This window comes from Hyperolius riggenbachi, chromosome 2, assembly GCF_040937935.1.
Source record: "Hyperolius riggenbachi isolate aHypRig1 chromosome 2, aHypRig1.pri, whole genome shotgun sequence".
NCBI classification, from domain to species: Eukaryota; Metazoa; Chordata; class Amphibia; order Anura; family Hyperoliidae; genus Hyperolius; species Hyperolius riggenbachi.
The window spans coordinates 545,858,810-545,880,528 of record NC_090647.1 but is presented as its reverse complement, the minus strand read 5'-3'; the positions used below and the strand labels follow the sequence as shown (position 1 = coordinate 545,880,528).

At 47.7% G+C, this 21,719-nt stretch overlaps 1 protein-coding gene across 1 annotated transcript in view; it reads left to right on the top strand.

Moving 5' to 3' along the window:
* The first annotated feature begins 11,989 nt into the window (after positions 1 to 11,989).
* LOC137547328 (T-lymphocyte activation antigen CD86-like) overlaps positions 11,990 to 21,719 on the top strand; it is a 246,585-nt gene continuing 236,855 nt past the window's right edge. The window contains exons 1-2 of the mRNA XM_068270798.1: positions 11,990 to 12,068; positions 15,081 to 15,162. The gene's annotated coding sequence lies outside the window, so the exon portion shown is untranslated. The remainder of the gene's footprint in view (positions 12,069 to 15,080; positions 15,163 to 21,719) is intronic.

Below are 21,719 nucleotides of genomic sequence, written 5' to 3'. Positions count from 1 at the left end.
TCAGATCGCAGGGGCCACCCAGCATTAGAGAGCAGTGAAGAAGAAATGAGTGGCTCCATCTACAGGATATTGTGGTTAGTGACTTCCTGAGAGTGGATACAAGAGCTGCTCTCTGATGCCTGGGACTGCAAGGATTGAAAGGTCTGCACTTACAGGGGGAAGCTGCACACTTACTTCTCCTCGGCTCGCTGATGTCAGGTGGTTGTTGAGACCTGAAGGTTTGTCGAGCAGCACTGATTGCCTAATAGCTGCTGCTGCTCTCCCACACCTGGTCACCTTTCTATCTTGCCCACTTAGTATGGGCATCCTCTTCCTGACTGGGGGGGTATTAGGAGGCCCCAAGTTACTTTTACCCTGGTGCCTAATTGGAGATTGAACTGGCCCTGCTGAAAGGATGCATGAAATGGGAGTTAACAGGTCTGGATTTACATCACAGCAGGAGCCTATAGGCACACATGATCTGGCACCCTAGACTGCCTCCTTCATAAACCTTCAAACCCCGCCGCATTGCAAGTGTGCTAGTTAGCCCAGCTTTTCACTTACTTCCCTTGTACCTTAAGTATTAAGTAGCTACAGGTGCCCCTGACTGAAGGGAGATCTCATCAGTGGAATGTCGAGAGCTGAGTGAATAATCCCTTATTTAGGCCTCCTTTCCACGGACTGTTGAGCTGTGTGCTCGGCAATCAGTTACCAGGCAGCAGTGAGCAGTTACCAGGCAGCAGTGAGCAGTTACCAGGCAGCAACAATCAGTTACCAGGCAGCAGTGAGCAGTTGTGAGAGTTTGAGAGGCATTTCACTTCCTATCAACAGTCCGTGGAAAAGAGGCCTTACCCTCAGCTCTGGACTTTGCATAAGGAACGAAGGGGGAGGCACTCGGGGAGAGGATTGGGCCCCTGTAGACACATGCCTACAGTGCCTTAGGGTAAATGGATTGGAAGTTTATGGGTCAAATGCACAACACAAAGTACAGCAATTGCATGCATTGAAAGGAGAGAGGGCCTCGTTGTGGGCCTCACTAATATCTTGCTGAATGACCCCATGATCTGCAGCTAAGCCAGTGCATGGGTACCTTCATCTATCCTTTAAACTCTATACGTTTAGCTCTAGCTCTGAGCTCTGGCAGGTCCTCATATTAAATCCGCTTTAAGGCTGCTTTCACAGTGGGACGTTAAAGTCCCACGTTAGAGCAGCCTGTAACGCAGCCCACCGCACAGTAATGAAAAATCAATGGGCTGTTCACAGTGCCCACGTTGCATACGAGTATAACGCTGCACGTTAAATGAAAGTGCAGCATGCTGTGCGTTATACTCGTATGTGGCTGCATTAGACTGCTTGCACATGCTCAGTAATGTATGTCAGGAGAGGAGGAGGGGAGAGTCCGCTATTGTGTCTAGCCACATGGCTAATTAATATTCACTGCACTGCAGTGTTGTCCAGATCATGAACGATTCAGATCTTTTTTGTGAGTCGAATCATCCAGTGAACAATGAACAATTCGGTTCACAGTGGATGTCTGGAAGAAACAGAAAGTGCAGCTTCTGTGCACAAGCGCAATCTTCCTGCTGCATCTCTCCCTTCCCCATTAGAACCCTCAATGTGCCCTCATTCTCCTGCACCTCTTACTCTGCTGCACCCCTGCTTCCCTAGTAAAATGATTCAAAGATTTGGTTCAAAGATCCGGATCTTTTCAATGATCCGATTCGAATCATCCGAATCATTGAAAAGATCCGGACTTCCCAGTATAGATTGAGCCGCATAACGCGGCTCAATCTGACGTCCAACTTCAACACCTTCATGCGTTGCGTACGGGGCGCGTTATGCGACCTTAACGTCTCCTAAAACGCAACGTCTTGGTGTGAAAGAGGCCTAAAGGATACATCCAGGCTCAAATAAACAAATTCCACTTACCTGTGGCTTCCTCCAGCCCCTGGCAGCCGTCCTGTGCCCTCGCCGCAGCTCCGGTGGCTCCTGGTCTTCTCCGCTGCAGAAGCCGTCCTCTCCAGGTCGGGTTCCGGGTCAGTTTCTTCTGCGCTCCACGGCACGGGTCGCGTGGTTTCCCCGACGTCAGTGGCTGGATAGTGCAATGGTTAAGGGCTCTGCCTCTGACACAGGAGACCTGGGTTTGAATCTCGGCTCTGCCTGTTCAGTAAGCCAGCACCTATTCAGTAGGAGACCTTGGGCAAGTCTCCCTAACACTGCTACTGCCTATAGAGCGCGTCCTAGTGGCTGCAGCTCTGGAGCTTTGAGTCTGCCAGGCGAAAAGCGCAATATAAATGTTCTGTGTCTGTCTGTGTCTGTCATTAGGACGGTACTGTGCAGGCACAGTAGTTCTGCGCCTGTGCCATCCTGATGACGTCGACTGGACCACGCAGGGCCGGGCCGAGGCATAGGCTGGAGAGGCTCCAGCCTCAGGGCGCAGTGTAGGAGGGGGCGCAGAATTCATTCAGCTGTCATTCCTAATTGTGTTTGAAGCAGAAAGAAATAAGAAAAGGGGATACATGGCATTGACTGCAAGCCAGATATCTAGATATTAAGGTGTTGGGGAGGTTGTGGGCCCTCTGGCGCCTCTTAGTCTAATAGCAATCAGTGTGTGGCGGCTGGGGTGGCAGGGATGGAGGGGCGCACTTTGGTGTCTCAGCCTTGGGTGCTGGAGGACCTTGTCCCGGCTCTGGGACCACGTGACCCGCGCGGTGGAGCGCAGAAGAAAGCCGACCTGGAACCCGACCTGGCAAGGACGGCTTCTGCAGCAGAGAAGACCAAGAGCCACCGGAGCTGCAGCCAGGGCACAGGACGGCTGCCAGGGGCTGGAGGAAGCCCCAGGTAAGTGGAGTTTGGTTTTTTTTTTGGAGCCTGGATGTATCCTTTAAAGAATACATCAGAAAAAAAAAATACGAAGACCTTTTACACACCTGGGTCTTCTTCTAGCCCCTAGAAGTCTGTTAGGTTCCGCGCTGTAGATCCGCTCTGAACCAGGCCTTCGCTTTTCCCTACGCGTCCCGCTGTTAGGTCAGGATCATTCCTCCTCCTACTCCTTCCGTTTAGGGTAGGAACACACTAGGCAGTGCGGGGAAGGTAGCGTTTTGCTGCATAGGCCTTCGTGTGTTTTTTTTTTGTGCATTTAGGCTACTTTCCCACCAAGACGTTGCGTTTTAGGGGACGTTATGGTTACATAACGTGCCCCTAACGCAACTCGTGGTGGTGTTGAAGTTGGACGTCAGATTGAGCTGCGTTATGCAGCTCTCAAAGCAGCCACTCCAGCTTAGTGATAGGAAGTCCGGATCTTTTTAAGGATTCGGATCATTTGAATCGGATCATTGAAAAGATCCGGATCTTTGAACCGAATCATTTGAATCATTTTACTAGGGAAGCAGACTGGGGATGAAATGACTAGCAGGACAGGACTTTCCCTGCACTGTACATTCTGTATGTTCCTGTTTCTTCCAGACAGACATCCACTGTGAACCGAATCTTTCATTGTGATGATCCAGATGATTAGACTCACAAAAAACATCCGGATCAAATGAACGATTCGTTCATGATCCGGACAACACTACAGTCCTACCATGAGTCTCCACAGTGCAGTGAATATTAATTAGCCATGTGGCTGGCTGTGGAGGAGGAATGGAGACTCCTCCTCCAACATTACTGAGCATGTGCAAACAGTCTAACGTGGCTTAAGGGCCGGTGCACACCAAAAACCGCTAGCAGATCCGCAAAACGCTAGCAGATTTTGAAACTCTTTTTCTTCTTTTTCTGTAGCGTTTCAGCTAGCGTTTTGCGGTTTTGTGAAGCGGTTTTGGTGTAGTAGATTTCCTGTATTGTTACAGTAAAGCTGTTACTGAACAACTACTGTAACAAAAAACGCCTGGCAAACCGCTCTGAAGTGCCGTTTTTCAGAGCGGTTTGCGTTTTTCCTATACTTAACATTGAGGCAGAAACGCATCCACAATCCAAAAAATGCCTCACCCAGGCATTTTTTTCGTTTCTGCAAAATGCCTCCCGCTCTGGTGTGCACCACCCCATTGAGATACATTGACCAAGCAGATCCGCAGCTGCAAGCGGATCTGAAAACACCCAAAAAGCCACTCGGTGTGCACCAGCCCTAAGGGCTGGTGCACACCAAAACCCGCTAGCAGATCCGCAAAACGCTAGCAGATTTTTAAACGCTTTTTTTTATTTTTATGAGGCGTTTTGCTAGCGTTTTGCGGATTGCTGCTGCGGTTTTCAGTATAGTAGATTTCATATATTGTTACAGTAAAGCTGTTACTGAACAGCTTCTGTAACAAAAACGCCTGCAAAACCGCTCTGAAGTGCCGTTTTTCAGAGCGGTTTGCGTTTTTCCTATACTTAACATTGAGGCAGAAACGCATCCGCAATCCAAAAAATGCCTCACCCAGGCATTTTTCGTTTCTGCAAAACGCCTGCCGCTCTGGTGTGCACCACCCCATTGAGATACATTGACCAAGCAGATCCGCAGCCGCAAGCGGATCTGAAAACGCCCAAAAAGCCGCTCGGTGTGCACCAGCCCTAACAGAGTATAATGTACAGCATGCAGCACTTTGTTTAAACGTGCTGCGTTACAATGTAACGCAACGTGTTACTGTGAACAGCAACATTGATTTTACAGTGATGTGAGTTAGGCTGCGTTACTGGCTGCTGTAACGTGGGACTTTAACGTCCCACTGTGAAACCAGCCTAAAACGCAATACCTCTGTGTCACCAATGAATTTCATTATATGCGTTTTAGGTGTGTTTTGGAAAGATATGCAGCAAGACCAGCGTTTCTAAAAACACAAATTGCAGAACACAAACATATATGCATTTTTTTCATGCGCCCCATTGACTTGCATTATGTGCATTTTCCATAACACTAGCGTTGCTGCCTAGTGTGTTCCTAGCCTTACACATTGTTTGCTGAGTTCATTATGATGAAGTAATTGCAGTTGCATCGTGTCTGTGTAATGTAAACCACACATCTACATTTGCACGCTTCTCGTGACTGTGGGGATTCCCTATGACCTATAGATCATTCATGGAACACGTTCACTGTCATTAAAAGCATTCAAGGTCATTTAAAAAGTGTACCCGAGGCAAACCTTGGGTTAAGAAACACATACTTACCTAAGAAGCGGGAAGCCTCTGGGTCCTATAGAGCAGTGTTCCCCAACTTGGTCCTCAAGGCCCACCAACAGTGCATGTTTTGTGGAAATCCACAGAGGTAGTTAATCAGCTCTGCTGAGACACTAATTACCTCACCTGTGAATGTGTGCGGTTTCCTGCAAAACATGTACTGTTGGTGGGCCTTGAGGACAGGGTTGGGGAACTGTGCTATAGGGGCTTCCAGCACCATCCTCTGGAGCCCCCCATTGCCGAGCTTCTCCTCAGAAACAGGCGTGTCTGTACTACGCTTGCACAGTAGGCTGGATCCTGCTCCTGCACAAGCGGCTCTGTGCTAGTGCGTAGGGGCGCCCGTACTTGGGTGGGTGGAGCTCAGCCGCACTTGTACATGAAGAGTAGGGATGCTCATTTAAATTCTACAGATATTAAATTTCTGCATTTCGGATCTAGAATCTGCATTTCCGATTGAAAAATGGAAATTGGATTTCTGCGTAAATGCTGCATGACCGCAACTCGGTAATTTTAGCCCAGTCACAGAACTCGGACGCATTGGACCAATTAGAGACTGCAGAGTCAACTCAGAAGCCAATCAGAGAATGCAAAAATGACCCACCCCCCCCCCCCCCTGTCACGGACGGTTGCGGGGCCGCAGACGCGTCCTTGAACCGCTCGTGAAGAAAAAGCGATCGCAATTGATTCTCTTCTCGTCCGGTTATTGCGGTATAAATCTTCTCAGGAACCTGAGAAGCTGCCTTAGTCATGTCTGATGTCATATTAATCGGTATTTTCTGACGATCAGGAATCTGCTACCCACCTAAATATGACATGCACCGTTTGTGAGTTACGGCATTTTAGAAGTTTAAGCCTAAATCTCTCTCAGAGGGAATGAACTGTCATTGGTTGGTAACTCAGAGGGGGCCGGCATTGCCACACCCCCAAACCAGCTTCATCAAAAGCACATGGCCGGCAGGCTGACCTCAGTCCTCCAAATTCCATCTGTATGAGAGCTGTCTGCTGCTAGCCAGAGGACACATGGTTAGCGGCCATTAGGGCTGAGCTCTCGGATTCCGAATTTCGAGTTTGCCATCGGAATTTGGCAGTTCCGAGTAAACACTCGAAACCCGAAAATTCGGCAATTCCGAGTTGTTCTAAATTAACCAGGGATACTTACCTTGGGATAATCTCACGCCAGTAACCTCAGGAGTGGTCCCACGCCAGTATCCTCTTATGACATCCCACCTTCCTCCCACACTGACGAACTCCCACCACTGAATGGTCACAATCAGCCTCTGCATCTGTATAGCAGAGGCTGAGAACACGAACATTTTGCCTTTAAAACAAGAAATTTCGGCAAACAGTTATGCAATCAAAATGGCCACTGGGAAATCTGGTATTTTCTGACGATCAGGAATCTGCTACCCACCTAAATATGACATGCACCGTTTGTGAGTTACGGCATTTTAGAAGTTTAAGCCTAAATCTCTCTCAGAGGGAATGAACGGTCATTGGTTGGTAACTCAGAGGGGGCCGGCATTGCCACACCCCCAAACCAGCTTCATCAAAAGCACATGGCCGGCAGGCTGACCTCAGTCCTCCAAATTCCATCTGTATGAGAGCTGTCTGCTGCTAGCCAGAGGACACATGGTTAGCGGCCATTAGGGCTGAGCTCTCGGATTCCGAATTTCGAGTTTGCCATCGGAATTTGGCAGTTCCGAGTAAACACTCGAAACCCGAAAATTCGGCAATTCCGAGTTGTTCTAAATTAACCAGGGATACTTACCTTGGGATAATCTCACGCCAGTAACCTCAGGAGTGGTCCCACGCCAGTATCCTCTTATGACATCCCACCTTCCTCCCACACTGACGAACTCCCACCACTGAATGGTCACAATCAGCCTCTGCATCTGTATAGCAGAGGCTGAGAACACGAACATTTTGCCTTTAAAACAAGAAATTTCGGCAAACAGTTATGCAATCAAAATGGCCACTGGGAAATCTGGTATTTTCTGACGATCAGGAATCTGCTACCCACCTAAATATGACATGCACCGTTTGTGAGTTACGGCATTTTAGAAGTTTAAGCCTAAATCTCTCTCAGAGGGAATGAACTGTCATTGGTTGGTAACTCAGAGGGGGCCGGCATTGCCACACCCCCAAACCAGCTTCATCAAAAGCACATGGCCGGCAGGCTGACCTCAGTCCTCCAAATTCCATCTGTATGAGAGCTGTCTGCTGCTAGCCAGAGGACACATGGTTAGCGGCCATTAGGGCTGAGCTCTCGGATTCCGAATTTCGAGTTTGCCATCGGAATTTGGCAGTTCCGAGTAAACACTCGAAACCCGAAAATTCGGCAATTCCGAGTAACGAATTCGCGTTTACATTGAAGTCAATAGTGCTAAATTCCATGGTTAATTGTAAAGCCCCCTTACATGCTACCATCACCAAATTTGGCATGTATGTTAAGCAGATGAGTAGGAACATGGTAAAAAAAAAATTTGTGAAAAGAGCTTATAGTTTTTGAGAAAATCGATTTCAAAGTTTCATAGGAAAAATGTTTTTTAAACTGTGTAAAATGACACTGCTGCAGAACAGGTTACTGCATTCCGAGTTCTGTATACATATTGTATACATTTCATGAAAACAGACAGCGTGGGGTCCCCCCTCCCAAGACTCCTTAACCCCTTGTCCCCCATGCAGGCTGGGATAGCCAGAATGCGGAGTCCCGGCCACGTGGGGCTTCGCACCCTGAGCTATACCAGCTCGCATGGTACATGGTATGGGGGGGCTCTGGAGGAGAGGGGCGGCCAACCTCCCCCTCTCCCCCAGAGCCCTTGTCCAATCCATGGACAAGGGGCTCTTCCCCACCTCCGGTGCCCCAGGAGGAGGTGGGGGCCGCCGACGTCCTGGGGGGTTCATGGTGCCATCCGGGGTTCCCCTTTAACAAGCAGACCCCGGAAGCCGCCCCCTCCCCAGGAGAAATGAGTATAGGGGTACACGGTACCCCTTACCCATTTCAGCAGAGTTAAAAAAAGAAATAAAAACACGACAACGAAAAAAGTCCTTTATTGTTCTAAATTAACCAGGGATACTTACCTTGGGATAATCTCACGCCAGTAACCTCAGGAGTGGTCCCACGCCAGTATCCTCTTATGACATCCCACCTTCCTCCCACACTGACGAACTCCCACCACTGAATGGTCACAATCAGCCTCTGCATCTGTATAGCAGAGGCTGAGAACACGAACATTTTGCCTTTAAAACAAGAAATTTCGGCAAACAGTTATGCAATCAAAATGGCCACTGGGAAATCCCCGATCGCTGGAGGCCACACTAGAGTGGCGAAACCAGTGATTTTTCACATAGATGGTGGGTCCAGGTGACCAGAGCAGGAGGTGCCCTAATCCCCTGGACCCACCCATTCATGTGAAATAATGCGTATTCTGTCTGACACTCTGAGGTGGCCTCCGGGGAATGGGGATTCCCCAGCAGCCATTTTGTTTATGACACTGTTTGCCGAAAATTCTTGTTTTAGCAAACAATTTCCGTGTTTCTAGCTTATGCAATACAGATTGCAGAGGCTGTCTACAGCCATTCATCCCCAGGAGTTCTGCAGGATCGGCAGGTGTGCGGGACCTCCTAAGAGGATAGAGGGGGGCACAGCGCAGGAAGGTGGGAAAGTGGGCACAGAGCGGCGGGGAGGGGGGGAAGCCTCCCCTCCCTCACCTAGGGCCCCCCTTGCGCACTCCCCCCCACCTCCAGAATTCCAGCCAGCCAGCGGAACGGCTTACCGAGAGTGATAGCTCTGTGTGCCGCTGGTCTGGTATTCTGCACTGACACTGTCCAATCACGCTCTCGCAGTACTTCCTGTGAGAGCGTAATTGGACAATGGAATGCAGGAGACCAGACCAGCAGCGGCACACAGAGCTCTTCTCTCTGTAAGTGATTCCCGCTCGCTGCAGCTGCTGGTTGCAATTTTGGAGGGGGAGCACGGAAGGGGGACCCTAGGTGAGGGAGGGGGGAAGGCTTCCACTCCTCCCCGCCACTCTGTGCCCACTGCCCCCCCTTCCAGCATGGGGGCCCCCACTAACTGGTGACCTGCCTACCTAAACTGGGGACACCTATAGACCTGGGTATATCTATACTGGGGACACCTATATACCTGCCTACCTAAACTTGGAAACTTGGCAGCGAGCGGGAGTCACTTACCGAGAGAAGAGCTCTGTGTGCCGCTGCTGGTCTGGTCTCCTGCATTGCATTGTCCAATTACGCTCTCACAGGAAGTACTGCGAGAGCGTGATTGGACAGTGTCAGTGCAGAATACCAGACCAGCGGCACACAGAGCTATCGCTCTCGGTAAGCCTTTCCGCTGGCTGGCTGGAATTCTGGAGGTGGGGGGGAGTGCGCAAGGGGGGCCCTAGGTGAGGGAGGGGAGGCTTCACCCCCTCCCCACCGCTCTGTGCCCACTTTCCCACCTTCCTGCGCTGTGCCCCCCTCTATCCTCTTAGGAGGTCCCGCGCACCTGCCGATCCTGCAGAACTCCTGGGGATGAATGGCTGTAGACAGCCTCTGCAATCTGTATTGCATAAGCTAGAAACACGAAAATTGTTTGCTAAAACAAGAATTTTCGGCAACCAGTGTCATAAACAGAATGGCTGCTGGGGAATCCCCGTTCCCCGGAGGCCACCTCAGAGTGTCAGAATACGCGTTATTTCACATGAATGGGTGGGTCCAGGGGATTAGGGCACCTCCTGCTCTGGTCACCTGGACCCACCATCTATGTGAAAAATCACTGGTTTCGCCACTCTAGTGTGGCCTCCAGCGATCGGGGATTTCCCAGTGGCCATTTTGATTGCATCACTGTTTGCCGAAATTTCTTGTTTTAAAGGCAAAATTTTCGTGTTCTCAGCCTCTGCTATACAGATGTAGAGGCTGACTGTGACCATTCAGTGGTGGGAGTTCGTCAGTGTGGGAGGAAGGTGGGATGTCATAAGAGGATACTGGCGTGGGACCACTCCTGAGGTTACTGGCATGAGATTATCCCAAGGTAAATATCCTTGGTTAATTTAGAACAATAAAGGACTTTTTTCGTTGTCGTGTTTTTATTTCTTTTTTTAACTCTGCTGAAATGGGTAAGGGGTACCGTGTACCCCTATACTCATTTCTCCTGGGGAGGGGGCGGCTTCCGGGGTCAGCTTGTTAAAGGGGAACCCCGGATGGCACCATGAACCCCCCAGGACGTCGGCGGCCCCCACCTCCTCCTGGGGCACCGGAGGTGGGGAAGAGCCCCTTGTCCATGGATTGGACAAGGGCTCTGGGGGAGAGGGGGAGGTTGGCCACCCCTCTCCTCCAGGGCCCCCCCATACCATGTACCATGCGAGCTGGTATAGCTCAGGGTGCGAAGCCCCACGTGGCCGGGACTCCGCATTCTGGCTATCCCAGCCTGCATGGGGGGCAAGGGGTTAAGGAGTCTTGGGAGGGGGGACCCCACGCTGTCTGTTTTCATGAAATGTATACAATATGTATACAGAACTCGGAATGCAGTAACCTGTTCTGCAGCAGTGTCATTTTACACAGCTTAAAAAACATTTTTCCTATGAAACTTTGAAATCGATTTGCTCAAAAACTATAAGCTCTTTTCACAAAAAAATAGTTTTACCATGTTCCTACTCATCTGCTTAACATACATGCCAAATTTGGTGATGATAGCATGTAAGGGGGCTTTACAATTAACCGCAGAAGTTAACACTGTTTAATTCAATAGAAATGCACTCGGAACACGAAAATTCGGAACACGAAACTCGTTTTTCGCATGCGGTACACGAAATTTCGACGAAATCGGAATTCAGCTTTTCCGATCAGCCCTAGCGGCCATCTTGTTCGATCATCTTGCTCTGACTGAAACAAAGAACTTTACTGAAACCGAACTTTATGATTTTCCCAGAACGGACATATCTCCACAAAACCTAAGTATTTTATCATTTTCTTTTCATACTGCGCTATTAATGTCTCAATAATTGTTGATTTTAATGATTGTCTGTATATATTAATTATTTATCTTGCATTAATAAACGACGTTCAAACGTCCTTTTGTTTTTTCAGCTACCTTGCTATTCAGCCATACACAGGAACTGATCCCAGGTCTCTGAAGAGACGCTACTATTGGTCATGTTGTTAGCTAGACAGAATAGAGTGTGTTTAACCGTTTTTATTTGTAGATCAATGTGAGTTGGCTTTTGACATGCTACAAATCCTTAAGCAAGCTAATTTTTCTCTTGGATACATCATAACGGTACATGCTAGGCTGGCTTCAGCATGTAGTGTTGGTGGTGGTATATTGGTTAAGTGAGCTACCTACCATGCACTAAGACCTGGGTTCAATTCCCAGTCAAGGTATGTAAGCTGGCTTTTGAAATACTACAATTCCCTGGAAGATGAGATGAGAGAGAGGGAGAGAGGGAGAGAGGGAGAGAGGGATTACACTTCCTGATATTGTAAAGCAGTGTAGGCCTGCAATTGAACATTAAGTGAGATCTCTGACCTTAAAACACTGCTTAGTATGAAACCCAGAATTTTTACTGGGACTTTTGATGTGTATTTCACTCAACCATGTCTAGCTCCAGGTATTAGACCCTTTGAAACATCGTTTCTATCATTTTTCTAGTCAGCATAACATTTTGAAAATTTTCAAGTTCGCCTCCCCATTGAGGTCTATTGCGGTTCGCGAAAGTTTGCGCGAACCGAACCTTCCGCGAAAGTTTGCGAATGGGGTTCGCGAACCGAAATATTGGAGGTTTGTGACATCTCTAACTGTCACAACTGCCTACTGCTGCCTGCTAACTGCTCACTGCTGCCTGGTAACTGCTTGCTGAGCACACGGTTCAACTGTCTGTGGAAAAGAGGCCTCAGTCATTTGTTTGGAGAAGTTGTCCAACAAGACGTGAATAACAGAGGTTAGTAACAGGTACCAGGAATAGATTATCGTCAAGGTGGGAAGTTAAGTAAGGCCTCTTTTCCACGAACTGTTGACAGGCAGTGAAATGCCTCTCAAACTCTCACAACTGCTCACTGCTGCCTGGTAACTGCCTGCTTGGCACACAGTTCAACAGTCAGTGGAAAAGAGGCCTTAGTGGGTGAAAAAAAAGAGTTAAAGGGTACCTAATAAGGATGATCAAAGAGATGCAAATACTTTAGAGTTTATGCAAATATATGTAGTTTGATCCTGGGTTTAAATTGATTGGTCAATTTTCAGGCCTCTTTTCCACGAACTGTTGAGCTGTGTGCTCAGCAAGCAGTTACCAGGCAGCAGTTAGCAGTTACCAGGCAGCAGCGAGCAGTTGTTAGAGTTTGAGAGGCATTTCACTGCCTGTAAACAGTTCGTGGAAAAGAGGCCTCAAACTACATATATTTGCATACAAATCTCCATCAATTTGCATCAACTTGGAAAATTTGCATATGATTGATCATCCCTAGTACTGAAGGTAAAAATGTCATGCCAGGCTCTGTCTTAAAGAGAGTCTGAAGCGAGAATAGATCTCGCTTCAGACCTCATAGCTAGCAGGGGCATGCGTGCCCCTGCTAAAACGCCGCTATAGCGCGGCTTAACGGGGGTCCCTGTCCCCCCAAACCCCCTCCGAGCAGCGGGGGAGCGCTTCCTGGTTGGGGCAGGGCTAACCGCCGCAGCCCTGCCCCATGCGCGTCTGTCAGACGCGTACCTCCGCCTCTCCCCCGCCCCTCTCAGTCTTCCTTCACTGAGAGGGGCGGGGGAGAGGCGGCGATGCGCGTCTGATAGACGCGACTGGAGGCAGGGCTGCAGCCGTTAGCCCTGCCTCCAGGAAGATCAGCTCCAGCGACCTTTTTCCGACCCAGGTTTGCGGGGGGTGGGTTGGGGGTGAAGGGACCCCCGTTAAGCTGCGGGATAGCGGCGTTTTAGCAGGGGCACACGTGCCCCTGCTATATATAAGACCTGAAGCGAGATTTAGTCTCGCTTCAGTGTCTCTTTAAAGTGGACCCGCACTCAGAACATCCTCTGTTCTAAAAGATACACAACAGCATAAGAAGCTTTAAAGGGACACTTAAGTCAAACAAAAAAAATTAGATTTACTCACCTGGGGCTTCCAATAGCCCCCTGCAGCTGTCCGGTGCCCTCGCAGTCTCCCTCCGATCCTCCTGGCCCCGCCGGCAGCCACTTCCTGTTTCGGTGACAGGAGCTGACAGGCTGGGGACGCGAGTGATTCTTCGCGTTCCTGGCCACAATAGCGCCATCTATGCTGCTATAGCATATATCATATACCATATAGCAGCATAGAGGGTGCTAATGTGGCCAGGAACGCGAAGAATCACTCGCGTCCCCAGCCTGTCAGCTCCTGTCACCGAAACAGGAAGTGGCTGCCGGCGGGGCCAGGAGGATCGGAGGGATACGGCGAGGGCACAGGACAGCTGCAGGGGGCTATTGGAAGCCCTAGGTGAGTAAAACTCATGTTTTTTTGTTTGACTTAAGTGTCCCTTTAAACAAAAAGCATTTCTTTGATGATACATATCCTAAAATAAATCTGCACTGTTTCTACTTCAGGAAGAATTATTCAGGCTAAACTCTCTAAATACACACAGGGTGCATTTCTCTCTGTTCTTCTTTCCTGTGCAAGAGTTCAGGTCCACTTTAATGATGGAGGAAGGGGGAGGGGGTGTGAAGTTTAAAATATTTACCTGTTCTGGCATCATCCCTTCAGGCAGGTTATCTGACCACCCCTTCTGTGTTTCCATGGCCCGCCCCCACTCAGCAGCTGCTAATTGGTGGCTGCCAAGCTTGGTAAGGCCTCTTTTCCACGAACTGTTGAGCTGTGTGCTCAGCATGCAGTTGCCAGGCAGCAGTGAACAGTTACCAGGCAGCAGCGAGCAGTTACCAGGCAGCAGCGAGCAGTTACCAGGCAGCAGCAGGCAGTTGTGAGAGTTTGAGGGCTCGTTTCCACTATCGCGAATCCGCATGTGTCCAACACATGCGGATTCGCACATGTAATGCAAGTGGATGGGCCTGTTTCCACTGTAGCGTTGTTGAGGTGCGTTTTTTTCAGCGGTAAAAAAACGCTCAAAAGAGTCAACGAATTCGCCTGCGAGTGGAATGCATGCGAATCGCCGCTAATGTATTTAATAGGGAAATCGCATGCGGCTTTGTCATGCGGATTTCCCCGCGATTTCGCATGCGATTTCGCATGAAAGCCAATGGAACTTAACACAGGCAGTGACATGGTTAAATTCGCATGGCTCCTTGCCATGCGAAATCGCATGCGAAATCGCGGGGAAATCCGCATGGGGAAACGCAGCCGCATGCGATTTCTTCAGCGGTGGAATCCAGGCGATTCTGCACCGCTACAGTGGAAACAAGCCCTGAGAGACATTTCACTGCCTGTAAACAGTTCGTGGAAAAGAGGCCTGAGGGTCGCATCAGCGCAGGCGGAGAAACATGGCCGCGACTGCACTCCTACAGTATGTAGCTTGGCAATGTGACTGCGACATGCACTTCCTGCCGATTTGACAAGCCCAATACATGTCTGCATTAAATATGCATGCAACAATAACTACTGTATAAGCATCTCTAGTGCAGAGATCAATGTGAGGTGTCAGCAGGGGGCGCTCTTGTATCACATCACACGAAGTGACAGACATTCCAAGGGAATCACCGGGGCTCAAAGGGCTTCCTCGCTTGGATTTTATGGGGTCATATTCGCATTAACCCAGCTTTAAACATTGTTTGCTAAGTTCATCATGATGAAATAAACTTTCTTTCGTGGTGTGTGAATTATGTAAACCACCATCTACATCCGCTCACTCCATTCATCCTCGTGACCGACTGTGGGAATTCCCTATGACCTATAGATCATTCATGAAATGCTTTTACTGTCAATCTCGTGAGTAAACAATAAACAGAAAACAACGTTTTCATTGGAGGTTCTTTCTAACAAAACCAGGTCACCCCCATCTCATTAGTCAATTATCAGAGAGGTCCCAACAAGTCCAGGTCTCCACTCTCCAGGCTGCAGTCCTGCCAAGGTAAGAAGGACTACCATAAAGAAGTCGGCCTGGCTTGCCTAGGCTACACCTTCACCTTTATTCAATTCACTTTTTGTCCTTAAGTTTTCTCCTAGGAGATCATTTTTCATTTTCTATTTAAAATAACTTTTTAACAATCTGCAGTTGAAAAAAAGTACCAGCAATTAGATGAAGAAAGAACTGTTAAAATTAATCTGAGTATTTTCTTGCTTGCGTTACAAGTTGTTGTAACGTGCGACTTTAAAGAGACTCTGTAACAAATTGTTTATCTTTATTTCTTCTATGCTATAAGTTCCTATGCCTTTTCTAATGTGGTCTGGCTTACTGCAGCTTTTCCTAATTGCACAGTAGCTGTGTTATCTCTGTTATATGATCTAATCTTCTCTCTATAGTCGGCACAGTCAGGCTGAGGCAGTCAGACTGGAATGTGCAGGGCTGCTTGTGATTAGCTAGAAGCTGTACACACCCCCTGCAGGCTCTGTGTGACTAACACACTCTGCTTAGCTGAGCCTATTAGAAGCTGGTTAGTTTGTTTGTAAACACTGCCTAAAACTGGCAATTACAAGCCAGGTTTGCAGCAGAGAATGGCAGAAACAGCACAGAGGGGACCAGGAGCACATAATGAATAGAATGGTATGCTTTTTATTGTAAGAATTTCAGAGTACAGATTCTCTTTAACGTCCCACTGTGAAAGAGCCCTTGCTGTTCAGTTTTCTTTTGTGCACATGCTTTTTTTGCGTTTGTTTTTTATGCACATCACTCGAAGTCAACAGGAAGCGGAAATAGATCAACAAACTTGGTTTAAAAAAAAAATGCATAAATATGCACTAAAACCTCTGTGTCACCATTGACTTTCATTATATGCGTTTTAGATGTGTTTTGGAAAGATATGCAGGCAGCAAGACCAGCGTTTCTAAAAACACACATTGCAGAACACAAACATATGCATTTTTTTCATGCGCCCCATTGACTTGCATTATGTGCATTTTCCATAACACTAGCGTTGCTGCCTAGTGTGTTCCTAGCCTTACACATTGTTTGCTGATTTTATTATGATGAAGTAATTGCACTTGCATCGTGTCTGTGTAATGTAAACCACACATCTACATTTTCATGCTTCTCGTGACCGTGGGGATTCCCTATGACCTACAGATCATTCATGGAAAATGTTCATTGTCATTTAAAGCGTTCAAGATCATTTAAAGTGTACCCGAGGCAAACCTTGGGTTAAGAAACACATATTGGCCTAAGAAGCGGGAAGCCTCTGGATCCTATAGGGGCTTCCAGCACCGTCCTCCGTGAGCCCCCATTGCCGAGCTCCTCCTCAGGAACAGGCGTGTCTCTACTACACTTGCACAGTAAGCCGGAGCCTGCTCCTGCACAAGCGGCTCTGTGCTAGTGCGCAAGGGCGCCTGTACTTGGGTGGGTGGAGCTCAGCCGCACTTGTACATGAAGAGTAGGGATGCTCATTTAAATTCGACAGAAATTAAATTTCCACATTTCGGATCAGAAATCTGCATTTCTGAGTGGAAAACAGAAATAGGATTTACTGCAGAAATATTGCATTACCACAACTTGGTAATTTTAACCCAATCAACTCGGACGCACTGGACCAATCAGAGAGACTGCGGAATCAACTCAGAAGCCAATCAGAGAATGCAAAATTGCCCCCCCCCCAAAAAAAAATAAATAAATAAAGACTCCTTGGAAATCGGAAATTAAAATTCGAAAATCCACAGAATCAGTAATTGGCATTGGCAGAAATCGAAATTTTTGTGGAGTCGGAGTTCAGCATTTCCGACCGTACCTATTGAAGAGAAGCATTGCACAGATTTTGTGGAGGGCCCCGGCGAGGAGGAAACTGATTGATTTAAAATAACTTACCAGCACTTTGGAAAGCAAAAAGGGTACTTATCCGTTAGCCGGGCGCATCCTCTAGGTGGCGACAAAACTCCACCAGAGTTATATCTTTCCCTACTATCCATGTCGGCCTGGAGGGGGAATAGTAATTATCGCCACCTAGAGGATGCGCCCGGCTAACGGATAAGTACCGCAAAAAGTACCAAAAAGGAGGTGAAAAGGTACTGGCAAAATCATTTTGAGTATTTGTTTGCATGCCGGTGGTTTAAAAGGCATTTTATTAACAAGTTTGAAAATATCACCTGGGAGAAAACCCAGGAGAAAAAATTAATTGCAAATGGGCCCTTATATGAAAAATTCTGGAAAGATAGAGGTACAATATCATGGGTTGAGATCTATCATAATGACTGCATTAGTTGTCTGGATTTTACCTTTTGCCTGGATATAGATTGCATACACCGTATATTTACCAAATCTGTTGGGAATTTTATGCACTGGGACCTGTTGGGAGTTCTATTTACTAAATCCATTGGGAGTTGCATGCACTGGGATCTGTTGGGAGTAGGGATGATCAATGAGGTGCAAATATTTCTGAGTCTATGCAAATTTATGAAAAGGTTTATGCAAATATATGCAGCTTGAAAATGGACCAATCAATTTAAACCTGGGTGCAGGGCTGGATTTACCATAAGGCACTGTAGGCATGTGCCAACAGGCGCCTGATGAGGGAAAGGCGGCTCACTCCCCTCCTCTAGTGCCTGCCTCCTTCCTTCCCTATACAGAGTCCTGATGAGAGTATATAAAAAAAGAGGTTATTCACCCAGCTCTTGGCATTTCACTGATCAGATCTCCCTTCAGTTGGGGACACAACTAGCCAGAGCCGGGACAAGGTCCTCCAGCACCCAAGGCTGAGACACCAAAGTGCGCCCCTCCATCCCTCCCACCCCAGCTGTCACACACTGATTACTATTAGACTAAGAGGCGCCACAGGGCCCACAACCTCCTCAACACCTTAATATCTAGTTATCTGGCTTGCAGTCACTGCCATGTATCCCCTTTTCTTATTTCTTTCTGCTTCAAACACAATTAGGAATGACAGCTGAATGAATTCTGCGCCCCCTCCTACACTGCGCCCTGAGGCTGGAGCCTCTCCAGCCTATGCCTAGGCCTGGCCCTGCAACTAGCTACATTATACTGTGGGTATCTTTGGCTACCAACCTAATACTAAGGGGCACCTGTAGCTACCTGTGATGAGCAAGGAAAATAAAGGAGAATTGACATCTTAGACAACTAGCAGACTTGTGGTGCAGTTCAGTGCGGCGTTTTTAGGTTCATGGAGGGAGAAATTTAAGGTGGCAAGCAGGGGCGTAGCAATGGGGGTTGCAGAGGTTATGACCGCATTGGGCCCTTGGGCCAGAGGGGCCCCGAAGGGCCCTCACTCAACTGCAGTATTAGCTCTTTATTGGTCCTGTGCTCATAATCACTTCTATAGATACTTTGGATAGTAGTAATCATTAACAAGCTGTTCCCCATCCCCTTCTTGCACCTCTGACACTGTAGTTGCCATTGGCAGGTTTTTGTATATCAAATGTTATGTATAGAGTACTTGGGAGGCCCCATTGTAAAACTTGCATCGGGGCCCACAGCTTCTTAGTTACGCCACTGGTGGACCTCTTTGCCTATAGGCTCCTGTGAGGTAAATCAGGGCCTGCCTGAGTGGGACTGGATTGGTCCATTTTCAAGCTGCATATATTTGACAAGACAAATAACATTTATATTGCGCTTTTCTCCTTGCGGACTCAAAGCGCCAGAGCAGAGCAGCAGCCACTAGGGCGCGCTCTATTGGCAGTAGCAGTGTAAGGGAGACTTGCCAAAGGTCTCCTACTGAATTAGTGCTGGCTTACTGAACAGACAGAGCTGAGATTTGAACCCAGGTCTCCTGTGTCAGAGGCAGAGCCCTTAACCATTACACCATCAGCCAACTGCTTGCCAAAATTTGCATACAAATTTACCTACATTTTCACAACTCAAAAATATTTGCATTTGTCGGCATGACCGATGAATTTACTGCTAAAAGGAAATAATCAATTGCGTGGTGGAAAGCAGGGGTGCCGCCAGGTTAAAAGCAAGGCAAGCCCCTGCTTGGGGCCCCATTTTAGAGGGGGCCTTGCTGTCCAGGCTGCCCTGTGTTCCACGGTCCTCAGCCCCTTCTGCCACTATACTGCCACCTGCTTCGCGTCCTGTCACCATGGTTACTTCTGGCAGGCGCCACAAAAACCTTAGACGCTCTGCAAAGGAAGGGAATATGTGGAATTATCTTTGTAAAGGGAACTCATCCACAGCTTTTGTTTGCAATCAGGGGTGCTCATCCAGATCCCGGATATCCGGGTAACCCAGATATCTGAACATTTTTACACTCTCTGGATCAGATTCCGAATTTCTATAGAAATCTGGATAGCTATCTGTGGATATTTGGCCGCATAACCCAGATATCTGTGGATATTGCGGATCTCTGGATCTGAAATACTGTAACTAAGGAGAGGATGTTCTGGAGCCAGAGGGCTCCCAGCAGAAGCCCTAGCAACCAATCACAGAGGCGAACCCTGGCCAGCCCCACCTGACCTCATTGAGCCAGAGGCCTCCCAGCCTAAGCCCTGGCATCCAATCACAGAATGGAGCACTGGCCAGCCCACCTGTATAATGAGGGCTGCCATGATGAGACATATCATCTTAGCTTGCTGAATGCTCACTGAGAGACATGCTCCAGTGCTGGTGATGGCCTAGCAAGGGGGCTGTACACAGTTATAAACCTAAAGCTGTTCAGTGATTATCCCCTTCACTATCACTACACTATTGTTAAATCTTTAATTGGCTTGATTGATGTCGTCATACTGTGACAGTGTGCTGCTGGGCCAAGGGCTGTACACAGTGATAAGCTGTTCAGTCATTAACCCCTTCACTATCACTACACTTTTGTTATTGTATGATAGTCAGTGTGTGCTGCAGGCAGCTGCTATGTGTCTGTGTGTGTGCTTTGCACAGACCAGGCCAGCTGCTGCCTGCTGGCCAGCTATTAGCCTTAGGTATAGGTTAGGTTAGGGATTAGGGGATAGGATTACTGTGTTCTTGTGTAGTTAGTACTGTAGTACTGCAGTCAGTGTGCTAGTAGTTGTTAGGGTAGTAGTACTACTGTGTTAGCTTTCTACAGAACTGCTGTGCTGTGAGCAGTGCCAGTGTGACAGTTAGTGTGCACTAGTGTCTTCTCCTCTGCTGTCTGACTGTCACTCGGCACATGGCACTTGCCACGTGGCACTTGACAAGTGCCAATTACTCTTTGGCCCGGAAAATAATAAATACAATGTATTTATTCTTAAAAGCGTGAACGCAATCACTGCATAAAGCGATTTTTGTGAGCGTTTTGTGCTTTTCCTATACCTTTCATTGTAGAAAAATCATCCTAAAATTGGTACAGGCAGCGCTTTGCTGAGCGGAAAGCGGACGAAACGCGTCGATATGAACTATCCCATAAGGATTCATTGCATAAGCGATTTTAGGCGTTTTTTAAAAATTGACAACAAAAAACAAAACAAAAAAATAAAAACGCCCTAGGTGTGAATGAGCCTTAAGTAGCGTTTTCAATTTCAAGGATACCTGATGTGACTTGATGAGATAAGACAGACATGTGTATGTACAGTGCCTAGCTAAAACTATGCTGTTTTCCTTTTTTTTTCTGCCTGAAAAATAAGTCAGGTAAGTAAGTGGCTGACTCAATTCTGACTCAGACAGGAAGTGACTACAGTGTGACCCTCACTGATAATTCCCCTTTTTATCTCTTTCTTGCTCTCCAAAGCCATTTTCTGCTAGGAAAGTGTTTTATAGTTGGAATTTCTTATCAGTGAGGGTCACACTGTAGTCACTTCCTGTCTGAGTCAGGACTGAGTCAGCCACTTGCATACCTGATATTTAACGCTTTCAGGCACAGAAAAAAAAAAAGGAACACAGCCTAGTTATGTGTGCTAGGCACTGTACATACCCATGTCTATCTCATCATGTCACATGTCACTTCGGGTATCCTTTAAAATCTGTACAACAAATGGGTCTTCCATGTGACCCTGGTGAGAATCAGTCCCAACACTTCACTCTGCTTTTGGTTGGCATGCCACAGAGAGTAGACACAGTAGCTTTCCGGCTTTAAAGAGGCACAGCAATTAAATATAGTAGAATGTAATACATTATTCGGGATAAACAATTTTTTTATTTTAATTATCTGGTTTTAGCATTAGAAACCATTCCTATAGGTAAATATTGCTTTGTATTGTACCCTCCCCCCTTCAGTGATGTTTAGCCTAGGCTATTTAGCTATACAGTCTTCTGCCTTAGGCCTCTTTTTCACTGACTGTTGAGCTGTGTGCTCAGCAAGCAGTTACCAGGCAGCAACAAGCAGTTGCCAGGCAGCAGCAGGCAGTTGTGAGTTTGGCCCAGTAAACACCAAATATTTCTAGCAGATCTGCAAAACGCTAGAGGTTTCAAAGCAGATTTTCAGAGCGATTCCTAGGCATGTTTAGGCCCCATTCACACTAGAGCGTTTTGCCGGCGATTTCGGCAAAATGCTCAAGCGCTAGCGCTTTTGTAAAGCGCCTGTGCAATAACCTATGGGCCTGTTCTCACTTGGGCGATTTGTGTTAATTGCCGGCAAT